Source organism: Rattus rattus, chromosome 14, assembly GCF_011064425.1.
Source record: "Rattus rattus isolate New Zealand chromosome 14, Rrattus_CSIRO_v1, whole genome shotgun sequence".
NCBI lineage: Eukaryota > Metazoa > Chordata > Mammalia > Rodentia > Muridae > Rattus > Rattus rattus.
The window spans coordinates 26,610,359-26,623,831 of NC_046167.1; the positions used below are offsets into that span (position 1 = coordinate 26,610,359).

The 13,473-nt window shown below is 40.6% G+C and overlaps 1 protein-coding gene and 1 pseudogene across 1 annotated transcript in view; one reads left to right on the top strand and one right to left on the bottom strand.

Annotated features, from left to right (window-relative positions):
* Ccny (cyclin Y) overlaps positions 1-13,473 on the top strand; it is a 103,937-nt gene that overhangs the window by 11,070 nt on the left and 79,394 nt on the right. The window lies entirely within an intron of this gene.
* Positions 10,050-12,069, bottom strand: LOC116883892 (annotated as a pseudogene).

A 13,473-nucleotide genomic window follows, 5' to 3' on the forward strand; every position in this document is an offset into this window, starting at 1 on the left:
CCCATTTTTCTATCTACTGTTGCTCTTAGATCCTGAGCCATTGGTGTTCTGTTTAGCAAGTTGTATGTTGTATCAGTGTGTTCAAGGGTATTTCCACTTTCACTTTTTTGAGACTTAATGTATTCGGTTTTATTTTGAGGTACTTGATTCACTTAGACTTTTTTCCCCCAAGGTGATAGATTTGCAATCTTTTACATAGAGACGTCCAGTTAGTCCAGTACCATTGTTGAAAGTGCTTTCATTTTTCCATTGTATGGTTTTGCCTTCTTTATCAGAAATCAGGTGTCCAGAGGTCTGTGTTTTATTTCTGAGACTTTGATTTGATTCCATTGATCAACATTGTCTGTTTCTGTACCAATACTTTGCAGTGTTTATCACTATTGCTCTGAAGTACAGCTTGAGGTCAGGGATGGTGATTCCTCCTGAAGTTCTTTTATTGTTCATGATTGTTTGCTGTACTGGGTTTCTTGTTTTTCCATATGAGGCTGAGAATTGCTCTTCTGAAGTCTATAGAAAACTATGTTGGAATTTTGATGCGGATTACGTTGAATCTGAAGATTATTTTTGGTGAGAGGGCCATCCTTGAGCATAGGAGGTCTTTCCATCTGATATCTTCTTCAATTTCTTTCTTCAGGAATTTGAAATTCTTGTTATACACTTTCACTTGATTGGTTACAGTTCCACCAAGATGTTTTATATTATTTGTGGCCATTGTAGAGGGTGTTGTTTCCCAAATTTCTTTCTCAGTCCATTTACCATTTGTATAAAGGAGGGCTAGTGATTTCTTTAATTTTGTATCCACCCACTTTGCTGAAGTGGTTTATTAGCTATAGGAATTCTGGTACAATTTTTGGGGTCACTTATTTGTACTATCATATCACCTGCAAATTTTGATACTTTGACTCCTTCCTTTCCAATTCATATCCCCTTGATATCCTTTAGTTGTCTTATTGCTCTGGCTAGGACTTCAAGTACCATATTGAATAGATAGGGAGAGAGTAGACAGCCTTGTCCCTGCTTTTAATGGAAATACTTTTAGTTTCTCTGCATTTAGTTTGAGTTGGCTTACTGAATATTGCTTTGATTATGTTTAGGTATGTGCCCTGTATCTCTGATTTCTCTGATACCTTTACATGAAGGAGTGTTGGATTTTATCAAAGGTTTTTTTTAGCATCTAATGGCATAATCATGTGATTTTTATTTTCCAGTTTGTTTATATGGTGGATTATGTTGATAGAATTTCACATATTAAACCATCCCTGCATCCCTGGGATGAAACCTACGTTTCATCCATCTTGATGGATGATGTCTTTGATGTGTTTGTTCCTGGATTTGGTTTTCAAATATTTTATTGAGTATTTTTACATCAATGTTCATAAGACAAATTGGGTTGAAGTTCTCATTTTTTTGTTAAGTCTTTGTGTGGTTTATGTATCAGGGTGACTGTGCCCTAATAGAATGAGTTCAGCCGTGTTCCTTCTGTTTCTATTTCGTGTAATCATTTAAGGAGAATTGGTATTAGCTAGCTCCTCTTTGAAAGCCTGGTAAAACCATCTGGCCCTGGCCTTTATTTTGGTTGGGAGACTTGTACTTCATTAGGGATTATGGGGCTTTTTAAATAGTTTACCTGATCTTGATTTAAGTTTGGTTGGTAAGTGGTATCTGTCTAGAAAATAATCCATTTCCTTAAGATAGTCCAGTTTTGTGAAGTACAGGCTTTTGAAGTAAGACCTAATGATTTGAATTTCCTAATGTCAGTTGTTATGTCTCCCTTTTCATTACTGATTTTGTTTATCTGGATATTGTCTTGTCTCTTGGTTAGTTTGGGGGTTTGCCTATTTTGTTGATTTTCTCAAAGATCCAGTTCTTTGTTTTGTTGATTCTTTGTATTGTTTTCTTTGTTTCTAACTGATTGATTTCATCCCTGATTTTGATTATTTTTTATTTTTTGGATGTACTTAACCTCTTTTGGGTTTTAGTTTTCCTTCTAGTATTGACTGTAGAGCTGGATTTGTAGATAGATATTGTTAGAATTATCTTAAAATATTTTGTTTTTTCCATCTATGGTGATTGAGAGTTTTGTTGGATATAATAGTCTAGGTTGGCACCTGTGTGTTTTTTTAAGAGGTTTTACGATATCTGTCCAGGCTCTTCTGGCTTTTAGAGTCTCTGTGGAGAAGTCGTGTGTAATTCTGATCGTCTGCCTTTGTAGGTTACCTGGCCTTTTTCCCTTGATGCTTTTAATATTCTTTTTGTGTTCTGTAGATTTTGTATTTTGATTATTATATGGCGGGAGGATTTTCTAGTCCAATCTAATTGGTGTTCCATAAGCTTTTGGGATGGTTATAAACATCTCTTTCATTAGGTAGGTAAAGTTTTTTTCTATGATTTTTGTTGAGAATATTTTCTGGGCCTTGGAGCTGGGACCCTTCACCTTCTTCTGTTCCTGTTATTCTTAGGTGTCCCAGATTTCCTGGATGTTTGGGTTTGGAAAGTCTTTAGATTTAACATTTTCTTTGACTGCTGTATCAATTTCTTCTATTGTATCGTCTGCCCCTGAGATTCTCTCTTCTTCTGTGTTCTGGTGGCCATGCTCACATCTTTTGTTGTTGTTCTTTTCCCTAGGTTTTCCATCTCTAGGGTTTCCTCAGTTTGTTTGTTCTTTATTGTTTCTGTTTCCATTCTCAGGTCCTGAACAGTTTTATTTATTTCCTTCATCTGTTTAATTGCATTTTCCTGTATGTCTTTAAGGGATAGCTTCTATCATCTTTATAAGATCAGATTTTAGGTCATTTTCTTGTGTTTCAGTTGTGTTAGGAGGATATCCAGGTCTAGCTGTAGAAGTGTAGTTATGTTCTGAAGGTGTCACATTCTCATGGCTTCTGTTGTCTTCTTCTGAAGGCCTTTAACCATCTGGATGGCTTTGATCCCTGGATGTTCTGCCATACCTCAATGGTCCTGGTGGCAGGCCTCTAGTGGGTATCCTTGGATCCTTGGGCTGTATGGTTCCTGACCTGTACATCTGTATGCATGGTTCAGGACATGTCCAATGAAGATGAGCAGAAAGGTGGCAGGAGAATGGAGGTCTCCCTGGCTAGCAGGCTACTAAGGGCATCTTGGCTTAGCCCAGAGGGCTCAGACTACTCAGAGGGCTCAACCAGCAGAGAAGATGGGTAGGGGAAGGGAGCATACCTGTTTGGTTCAGCAATCTGATGGAGCTGGAGAGGTGTTGGAGAATAGACACCGCCCCCATCCCGAATAGCAGGATGATCAGGGCAGGTTGGCTTGGTCCAGAGGGCTCAGCCAGCAGGGAAGATGGGGGTGGGGAAAGGGGTGGAGAGGGGAAGCTAACTTGTATGGTTCAGGAGTCTCAGGTCTGATGAGGGGGTGGGGGGGAGGGGGAGAGGCAGCAAGAGAATCTAGGTGCCCCTGGGATAGCAGGCTGTTCAGGGCCCCATTTAGATTCTGTATATGTATATAGTTTAGGCTACCTCCACAGTAGTAGGTTTCTGTGTTGTGTTTTCAAAAGCTCTTTAGTGTTATTCCTCCTTATGACTGTCCTTTAACCTGCTGTTTCATTCCCTAGTCCACTGAATTTGCTCCCCTTTCCCTTGGTATCATTACATTCTGCAATCCTTCCTTCGAAAGAGTTCCACATCCCTATAACCTCTTACTAGTTCCCTAACTCTATATCCCAAATGAAACATACATATTTAAGATTCAAAGAAGCTAATATCCACATGAGAGGAAAAAAAAAATCAGTGATTGACTTTCTGGGTCTGGGTCCCCTCTACTCAGAATGATTGTTTCTAGTTTCATCTATCTACCTGCAAATTTCATAATTTAATTTTCTTAACAGCTAAATCATATCCCATTGTGTACATGCACTACATTTTTATTATCCGCTCATCAATTAATGGGCACCTAGGCTGTTCGTGTGAGTCAGAGCAACAGTGAATGTGGGTGAACAAGTATCTCTGCAGCTGGAATAGAATCCTTTGGATATTTCCACTGAAAGGCATAGTTGAACCATATTGATATGTGTATTTCTAGCTTTTGGAGGGACCTTCACACCAGTCTTCATAGTGGCTACACCAGTTTGTACTCTCACCAGCACAATATAAGTGTTCATATTTCCCTGAATCTTCACCAGGGTCTGCCGCTAATTATTTTTTGACTTTGGCCATTCTGAGTACAGTCAGATGATATCTTAATGTAGTTTTGATTTGTATTTCTCTAATGGCTAAGGATGTGAACATTAAGTCATTTGTATTTCACCTTTTGTTCCCTCCCAGTTTGGTTCCAGTGTTGCTGGTATCGCTGGATGGCTTGGAGTGCACTATACCAATACTCCCAAATGCTGGCACTCAAGGATTGTGTCTCCATGCCCCAACTGTGCCCCAGTCCTAAGTACTAACCCAGTGTCACAAGTGTAGCCAGTGATACTTTGACAGATGGTAACCGCTATACAGAAACTTTAGTTTCTTTTGATCCCTTTTGCTAATTATGATGTTTGTGTCTGTGTAAGCCTGGTACTGTTTAGAAAGTCCTCTCCTATGTCTGTGAATTTAAGTCTATTGTGTACTTTCTCTTCTGTTGGATTTAGGGAATTAGGTCTTAACACTGAGGTTCTCTTGCATTTGAGTTTTGTACAGGTTGAAAGATACAGATCTAGATGAATTTTTCTTCTTTAGCCACCCAGTGTGACCAACACCATTAGTTGAAGATAGAGTATTTTCTGTAAAACCAGGTCACCATAAGTATGCAGTCTTAAATCTGGGTCCTCTATTTCATTGATCAATGTATCTTTGCTCTTAAAATGGGGAATTTTGGTACTTTCAGCAGTGTTTTTATTGTTTTGGGATTTTTTTTTTTGTATATAAAATTGAGATTGCTTTTTTATTTTCTTTGAAGAGCTGCATTGGAATTTTGAAGGGAATTACATTGAACATGTAAACTGCTTTTGTTAGGATGGCCATTTCCACAGTATTAATTCTACTAATCCATGACCTCCCCTTTTTTGACAGTATGGCCTTCTCTTCCTTAGTGTTGAGATAATCACTGACCACCTCCCCCTGGCCTTACGTTTAAAATTTCTTTAGGTGTTGTCTTGGGGATAGAATCTAGAGCCTTGTGTATACTGGGCAAGTGCTTTACCACTGAGCTGTTAGCATTCCTTCTAAGCTCTACCCAATACTTACCTGGCAACAGCCATGTAGGCCTGGCTTGCTATAGAAGTTTGGCCTCCCTTTGCTCTCTTTGACTCTTTACCCCTTTGTTTCTTTCTGACTCCTTTCTCCCTCTTCCCTTTCCCCTCATTCCTCTCTCCATGTGTTCCTGGTCAGTCTTTTCTCATTTTCTCTTTCTTGCTTTCCCTTCTGTCTCTGCCTCTACTCCCTTCTCAACTCCCCTTCATGTGTCCCCAGATAAACTCTGTTCTATACTACACCCGTCTTATGGCTGGTATCTGGGGAGAGGGATGCCTGAGTATGGGCCCACTGAGGTCTGCCCTCCCAGGGCACCATGCCACGCTCTATAAACATATCATTGTTTTTATAAAACACATCACAAACCCCTTAGTTAGCCCTTGAGAAACTTAGCAATTTCAGAATATGTTTATGGTTATTGGGTAGGATATGAAATCTGGCTTTTTACCTCTCCAGGAAAGATTTTACATTTACTATTTTGTTCCTTAATTACAGAACTTCAAGATTTTAAATGACTTTAAGATTTAACTTGGAGCTGGAGAGATGACTCAGTGGTTAAGAGCACTGACTGTTCTTGCAGAGGTCCTGAGTTCAATTCCCAGCAACCACATGGTGGCTCACAACCATCTGTAATGAGGTCTGATGCCCTCTTCTGGTGTGTCTGAAAACTGCTACAGGGTACTCATATATAAGAAATAAATAAATCTTTAAAAAAAGGGGGGGGATTTTTAACTCATTACTGCTATTTTAGCCACCATTATCTCTGATTCTTGATTTTAATTTTATTGACCTGTTTGAAACAAGAGATTTGCTCTGTTACTTAGGCTAGACTAGAACTCACTGTGTAGTCTGAGGTTATGTGGAACTCAACAGTCCTCCCCCCTCAGCAGCTCAGGTGCTGAGGTGGATAGGCTGAGGTGGATAGGCTTGTGCTTACCGTTCAGCTTCACAGGTCAGGGTTGGCTGCTGTCTGTGTTTCATCCCTTCCATTGGCGGTGTTTTCTCTTGGTGTGGTGAGCTGATTTACACCCTTTGTTTCTTCAAGGATGTTTGCTGACTTTTTTAATGTGTGTAATTTGAAAACCATTAGTAAAAGTTTGTTATTTTATAGCATCACAGTGCCTTTTGTAGTCTAGAAGCCAAAGTTGATGTGGTTGAGAAGTTGCATCGTTTCTTCATTTCCATTTTTTTTCGTTTGTGGGATTGTTTTAAAGATATCCAGCAAAGCTGCTACAGTTGGTTTTTCATATCTGTAGACTTGGCACACATGGTGAATCAGTTGTGCATCAGAAATACTTGGAAAAACTTTTATCCTTGCTGACATTCTCTGAATGACACAGTGTATCTGCTGTGTGCACTGTTTCAGAAGCGTTACAGGAGACCCAGACATGGTTTCCAATGTGCAGGAAGTTGTGCATGGCCTTATCTACAACTCTGCCATCCATTTATGCAGCAGTAAACCACTGAAAAGAATGTGAGCACCTACTGATTGTGCTGCCTGCCAGTGACATGGCTATATTCAGAAGGAGTTCTGGAATATTCACAGACAGATCCCAGGGTGCCTCTGTGGAACACTGTTGCTTCTGAGAGGCCATCTTGGTTACCTTTTGCTCTCTCCAAACACCCTTGGCTCAGGTGGAAGAATATGCCTTGACATCTCTGGTCATGAATTTGTGACCAGCAGCCTCTGTGTGCTGGAGATTTCAAAACGACCAGTGTATATTGGAAACTTGTTTCTTGTTTTCACATATTTTAGATGTTGAAAAATGATCAAAGTGTCGCATAGAACATAATATAATTGTCCTTAGAACTGCAAGTTGAATATGATATATTTCATTGATTGAGTTAGAGAGCGCCTAGCTAAAGGGTCTTAGAGACCCTGTTTACCAGCAAGAGAGTGAATCTCTTAGGATTGCTCCTCATCATATCACATAGCATTGTCAGTTGTGTGACAGGACTCTAGAGAGTATGTTTATTTTCAGAACTCCGATCCCTCTGTACCTGTTCTGACCAGTTTGTGTATTACCCCTCAGATCACCAAAGTGAGCCATTTCGGTGCTTTGAAAACAAACACACAAAAACCATGTTAGTTCAAATAAGATTTATTATCCAGAGACTCTTCTTAGTTTTCAAGGTGTATAGCATCACCTGTCAGAATTTCTAGTGCAGGACCTTGAATATGAAAGATTGCTCTCTGCCGTCATTTGGGCTTGCCATTATCTCAAGGGCTCTATACTCTTTTTGCTTCCACATTGACTCACAAGGTTGTTCTCACATCAGACTTTCACCAATGGTTGGGTGAAGCATCACTTCCTGCCACATTGGCCTCTGCAACTAGTAATATAGCATCTTGCAGACTAATTTACCTGAGAGAGAACAAGACAGACGGAAGCCATAGTCTTTAGATAAACTAAGCTCCAATGTGTCCAAAGTCTACCCACACACAAGAAGTGATGCAGTTTGAGTCTGAAAACCAGAAGGTATGCTGTTGTCAGTCTTGGAGGCTGCGTGGGACAAACATTACGATTCTGTCAGTAATACCTAACAGAGATCTAGTAAAATTGACTCGGGTAACTCAGTTGGCATAGCCCCTTGCCAGCAATTACTGGTTTTCAGCCTCCAACCCATATAACTTGGCTGTAGTGGTACAGGCATGTATTTCTAACTCCCAAGGAGTAGGGGCAGGAGGATTAGAAGAAGTTCAATGTCATCTTCACTTGGGTAAATTTGAGGATAGCCTGGGCTACCTTGTCTTAAAGAACAACTAGTAAAAAATCGACTTGAGTAGTTGTGTTGAGGAATTGGGTAGAGAAGAGTTACTATATATGAGGACTTTCCATGGAAGCCAAAGGCAAAAGGCCATACTGAGTTTCACAAGGAACTGGAATTAGGAGTTGTAAGCCTGTGCATACTGAGGTTATTATCTCCTCCATTAACTTAGTCTTTTTCTGTGTCACAAATTAGCTTCTCAGAAATTCTTTTTTTTTTTTTTTTTTTTTGGTTTTTTTTTTTTGGAGCTGGGGATCGAACCCAGGGCCTTGCGCTTCCTAGGCAAGCGCTCTAACCACTGAGCTAAATCCCCAACCCCAGAAATTCTTTATAAAATAGTTCTCTTTCTTTGCCTATACGTAACGGAAATTTGCCACCCCTAATCCTTGCTTTTAGAACTGCAAAAAGCCAAAGGAGTCTTTACATCCCAATGGAGAGTAGAGAGTTGACTCAGACCCTTTATTGAGTGGCTCCTTTGGAGTAAAGACTCAAATGAATGGAGGTACTGAGCTCATGTAATATTTGGCAAATGTTGTCTTGTGTTTCTTGACCTTGGTATTTTAAGGAACATGAGCTACTTACTTCATCCCTCAGTTTGGATTTATCTGATATTTCCTCTGGATTAAATTTACATCATACATTTTGTCAGGAATATGGTAAGAGTCACACATCACATCAAGAGTCCTGTGTTCCCTGTTCATTCTGACTGAGGACCTGTCTTCTAAACATGTAGGGAAGTAAGCCAGGCTTGACCTCCTACAAGATTCTGGCCTCTTATGTTACAGAAACATTACCTAGTATCTTCCCACACAATCTGCTGTGACTTGTGACTTCTCAGAGCATGTTAAGTAACTGAGGAGATGCAGGTCAGAGGTGGAGCAGTTCCTCCCCCTGCTGCCTTCTACTCTGCCATCTCTGAGGCCAGTCACTTGGCTTTTCTGCCCCTGCTGTTCTGCCTTCCCTGAGTCCATCAGTCCTGCAGCTAACTGGTAGACCCTGGTTATTGCTGGGTACTTTCTTGCTCTCTCCCCTGCCAGGTGCTGTGTATATGTGTATGTGTGCCATTCGTAGTCTAAAGTTTAATTTCAGATATTATTTCTGAGGTATCTCTTCACTGGCTAAGAGCTCACCAACTAAGCTGGCTAGCCAGTAAACCCCAGATGCGTATTTGTTTCCCAGTGCTAGGATTACAAACCACCATGGTGGTTTTGTTTTGTTTGTGGGTAGGATATTAAGTTCAAGTCTTCATGACTGTGTGCAAATACTTGAGTGACTGAACAATCTCCCATGCCTCTCTACTGATCTATCTTTTTGATGGCTATTTTGTGTTTGTCTGTTCCTTTTTGCATTTTTGTGGTAAAGCGTGCTATAAAAATGAGTGCTTGAGTGTATATTGGTAATAAGTGCATTCATACTGTTTTGTACTTATTACCCCCCAGCCATGTTTAGAGCTTTTCATCATCCAAACTTCCAATCTTGCTCAGTTAGGAAACATTCCCCAACCTCTAACCACAACACTTTTGTGCTTTGACTTTGAGTTTGATTTACCTCAGATAAGTGGGGCCTAAAGTGTTTGTCTTCCTGTGACAGGTTCAGTAGTAATGTTGTCTGGATTCATCTATAACCTTACTTTTCAAGGCTGATAAAATCATTGTATGTGCCACTGTTAATCATTATTAGCTTGTCCTGGACATGCAGATTGCTTTCACCACTCAACTGTTGCATGCAGCGTTGTCATGAACAAGAGTGCATACACCCAGAGACGTCTGTTTGAGCCCTTGCTTTTACCCAGAAGTAGAATTTTGCTAGGAATTATACTTTGAAACTTTGATGCTTTGGCTAATTTGTGTTATCATTGAATGTTAAAATTGACAAGAATAAAATTGATCAAGAAGCTGTATTTCTGTACCATATATTGTGTAAAGACTAGTATAGATGATAGTAATTTTAAAAATTACATTCATTTTTCCACTTTGTTAATGAAGCTGTTGAATGGAAAATTGAGAAAAGGGAAAATGTAGAAAGGGATCATTTGTATACTATTATAAGTCAGAGCAGTGCTTATTTTTGGTATTTTTTTTTCACAGAATTCACGTTTAATAGATACTTTAAAAAAAAAGAGAGAGAGAGAGAGAATTAACAGGCTGGTTTCTGTGACTGATATAAGATGGTCTGTCCCTTACCAACAGTGGAAGAAAGGCTAACCACCCCCAGCCCTTGTAGGAAAGGCTTATCTGGAATCACACCACGTCATGTGTAGAGTACAAATTTCTTCTGGCTGCTCAAAGCTGTCTGGCAGAAAACTGGTCCAGTGCTCACTTCTGCTTAGAGAAATAACTCTTTGCTCTTATTGACATCAGGCTTGATGGTATCACGGCCAGGTTTCCAGCCAGCTGGGCACACTTCGCCATGTTTGTCAGTGAACTGGAAGGCCTGGACTAGTGTCAGAACCTCATCCACAGAGCGGCCAACAGGAAGATCATTTATTGTCATCTGGCGAAGGATACCTTTATCATTAATAAGAAAGAGGCCCCTGAAACAGATACCTTCATCAGCCTTTAAGACTCCATCATCCTGAGCAATGGTGCGCTTGGGATCTGATACCGAGGGAATGTTCATGGGTCCCAATCCTCCTTGTTTCTTGGGTGTGTTAATCCAGGCCACATGACAGAAGTGAGAATCCTCAGAAGCTCCAATCACTTGGCAGTTGAGCTTCTTAAATTCTTCTGCTCTATCACTGAAAGCAATGATCTCCGTGGGACACACAAAAGTAAAGTCAAGAGGGTAAAAAAAGAATACAACATATTTTCCTTTGTAATCACTTAGACTGATATCTTTGAATTGTCCATCTGGCTTATTTTTGGTATTTTAAAGTAGTATTTTATGTTGACTAAAATATTTATGATTATCTTAGTGGAATATCTACATATGATTATGTACAGTGTATTGCTTGAAATATATTTGCATCAGAAAGCAAATTTAGTTATTCACTGATTGAATTTTTTTCCCTTTAGATGTTTAACTGTTTTTATATTCATACATGTAGATAGATATAAATGGGACAATACTATGACTATGTAATCTCCCTTTATCTTTTTATGAAAGGAAGATCTCTAAGTGGTTGTCTAAAACATTATTATTACATAGTATTAAAAACAAAGGATATCAGTTACATAATTATTTTATTTTTATGATTTTATTGTATTTTTACAGGATTTCTAAAGCCTAGGCTGGTCATTAATTTTGTTGTGTGGTTGAGGGTGGTCTTAAACTTTTGCCTTCCAAATGCTAGAATCACCATTGTACACCACCATAGTTCACAAACAAGATACTGTGTCTTTGAGGACTTTTTGTAACTTGACTTTTAGCTACTTTTTATGCGTTCCCTTCTCTACCCTTATCCCTTCCCCAACACTAGGTAGTAGAGAAAGAAGGCTAAGGGGAAAGGGGGCATTGATCTCCTCAGACTACTGACTAGTGCCCTGAGTTTCTTGCGTCAGTGTTGATCTTCCTTGGTAGGATATCTCCAACCAGCAAACAGCAACAACCACCAGAGTTTCCAGAATTCCAAATGCCACATGCTCTTGCAAAAACTATCTGCAGCTTGTCAAAACCATGGCCCTGCTATATAGAGCATGAGGCAGATTATGGTCTGCTGCTGTGGGCAATCTGAAGGAGCCCCATATCCCACACCTGTGATTAAAACAAAAACTTTTCCTTAATAATTTGTGTGTTTAAAGAAACCAAGGCTTCACCACAGCCTTTCTTTAGGACCTGATAGAATTGTGAAACCTCCATTGATTCTTGGGCACCTGTCTTATCCCAAGTCTCTGTTGCATCCTGAAAATGTCCCCCACCTCTCCAACCCAGTCAATTACGATTTCCATTCATTCTCATGGCCATTTGACCCTCTCCTATTCTTCCCCACACCTGATCCTGAACCTCCCTATCTCCTCTCTCTCCCAGTTTCGTCCTCCATTTGCCTCTTATGACTTTTTATACCCGCTTCTAAGTGAGATACAAGCATCCTCACTGTGCCTTCTTTCTTGTTTAGCTTCTTTGGGTCTGGAGTATAGTATTTTATGGCTAACATCCTCTTATGCGTGAGTACACACCATTCATGTCCTTTTGGGTCTTTGCTACCTCAGTCAGAATCAATGGTCGGCCTTAGCTGTGACTCACTGCATTGGGAACATGCTTGGTCTCCCATCTCGTAGACAGGATACATTTGGGGTTGACAGTTTATGGGTGGGTTGGTGTCTCTGTCACTCCACTGGGTTTCTTGCCTGGCTACAGGAGGTGGCCTCTGCAGGTTCCAGATTAATGATACTCTTATGCTTGTAGACAGGAGCCTAGCATGGCTGTTCTCAGAGAGGATCCACCCAGCAGCTGACTCAGTCAGATGCAGACACCCACAGCCAAACAGTGGATGGAGCTTGGGGATTCTTAAGAAAGAATAGGAAGGATTGCTACCCTGAAGGGAATAGGAACTCCACAGAAAGACCAACAGAGTCAGCTAACCTGGAGTTCTCAGAGACTGAATCTCCAACCCAAGAACATACATGGGCTGAACCTAGGTCTCCCCACACATATGTAGCAGGTGCTTTTGAAGTAGTTAACAGTAATGTTATGATCAGACAAAGTAGCACACACTCTTAATCCAAGCACTGTACAGATAGAGGCAGGTGGGCGGATTTCTGTGTTTGATGCCAGCTAGCCTCATTTACACAGTGATTTCCAGAACAATGAGGGCTGCATGCGCCTGTGTGTGTGTGTGTGTGTGTGTGTGTGTGTGTGTGTGTGTGCGCGCGCGCGTGCGCATGAGTGATGCTGTGAAGAGTCTGTTCTCTTGCCTTCTCTAGCTTCTGTAGTCTGCCTATGTCCTCAGCTCATGATGTCCTCCTGTCTTCAAAGCCTGCAGCTTCTGTGTGCATTTGCCATCACACCTTTTCCTTCCACTTTCTATTCCCAATTCAAATGGGTTACGTTGGATACTCAGATGACAGAGATTCATGTGTTTCAAACTTCGTTCCAATGTCATATACACATCTACCTTATACACAGTATGTTCTTCAAGAGTTTATGAAAAGGGCAGTGATCTCAAAGCTTGGGGAGTTGCTTTACCCCACATCTGTTCCCTGGTCCCCATGAAGAGGCGGCCACCTCTGAGCTGTACTCTTAGCTCATTTACATTTGCTGAACTCCTTAGCTCTTGGGGTGGCAGAAGTGCCAACGGCGTAATGTCTGCTGACCTTTAGGAAAGCAGTTGTGAATTAGTTTTTCTGCGTTATTCTTTGTATGCCTGTTTTTTGCTCCTAGACCCATGTACCTTGTATGCCGTCTTCTTCTGTTAGCTGGGCAGGGCACGCTCTCAGCGCAGTGTTCCTGACTTCTGGGGAGGTGTGCAGTGCCTGCTGCTTGCTCGATGCTGCTGCTCTTTCTCGTAGAGACTCTGGATTTTGTCCTGATTTTCTGCTTACTTTTTAGTTCATTAATT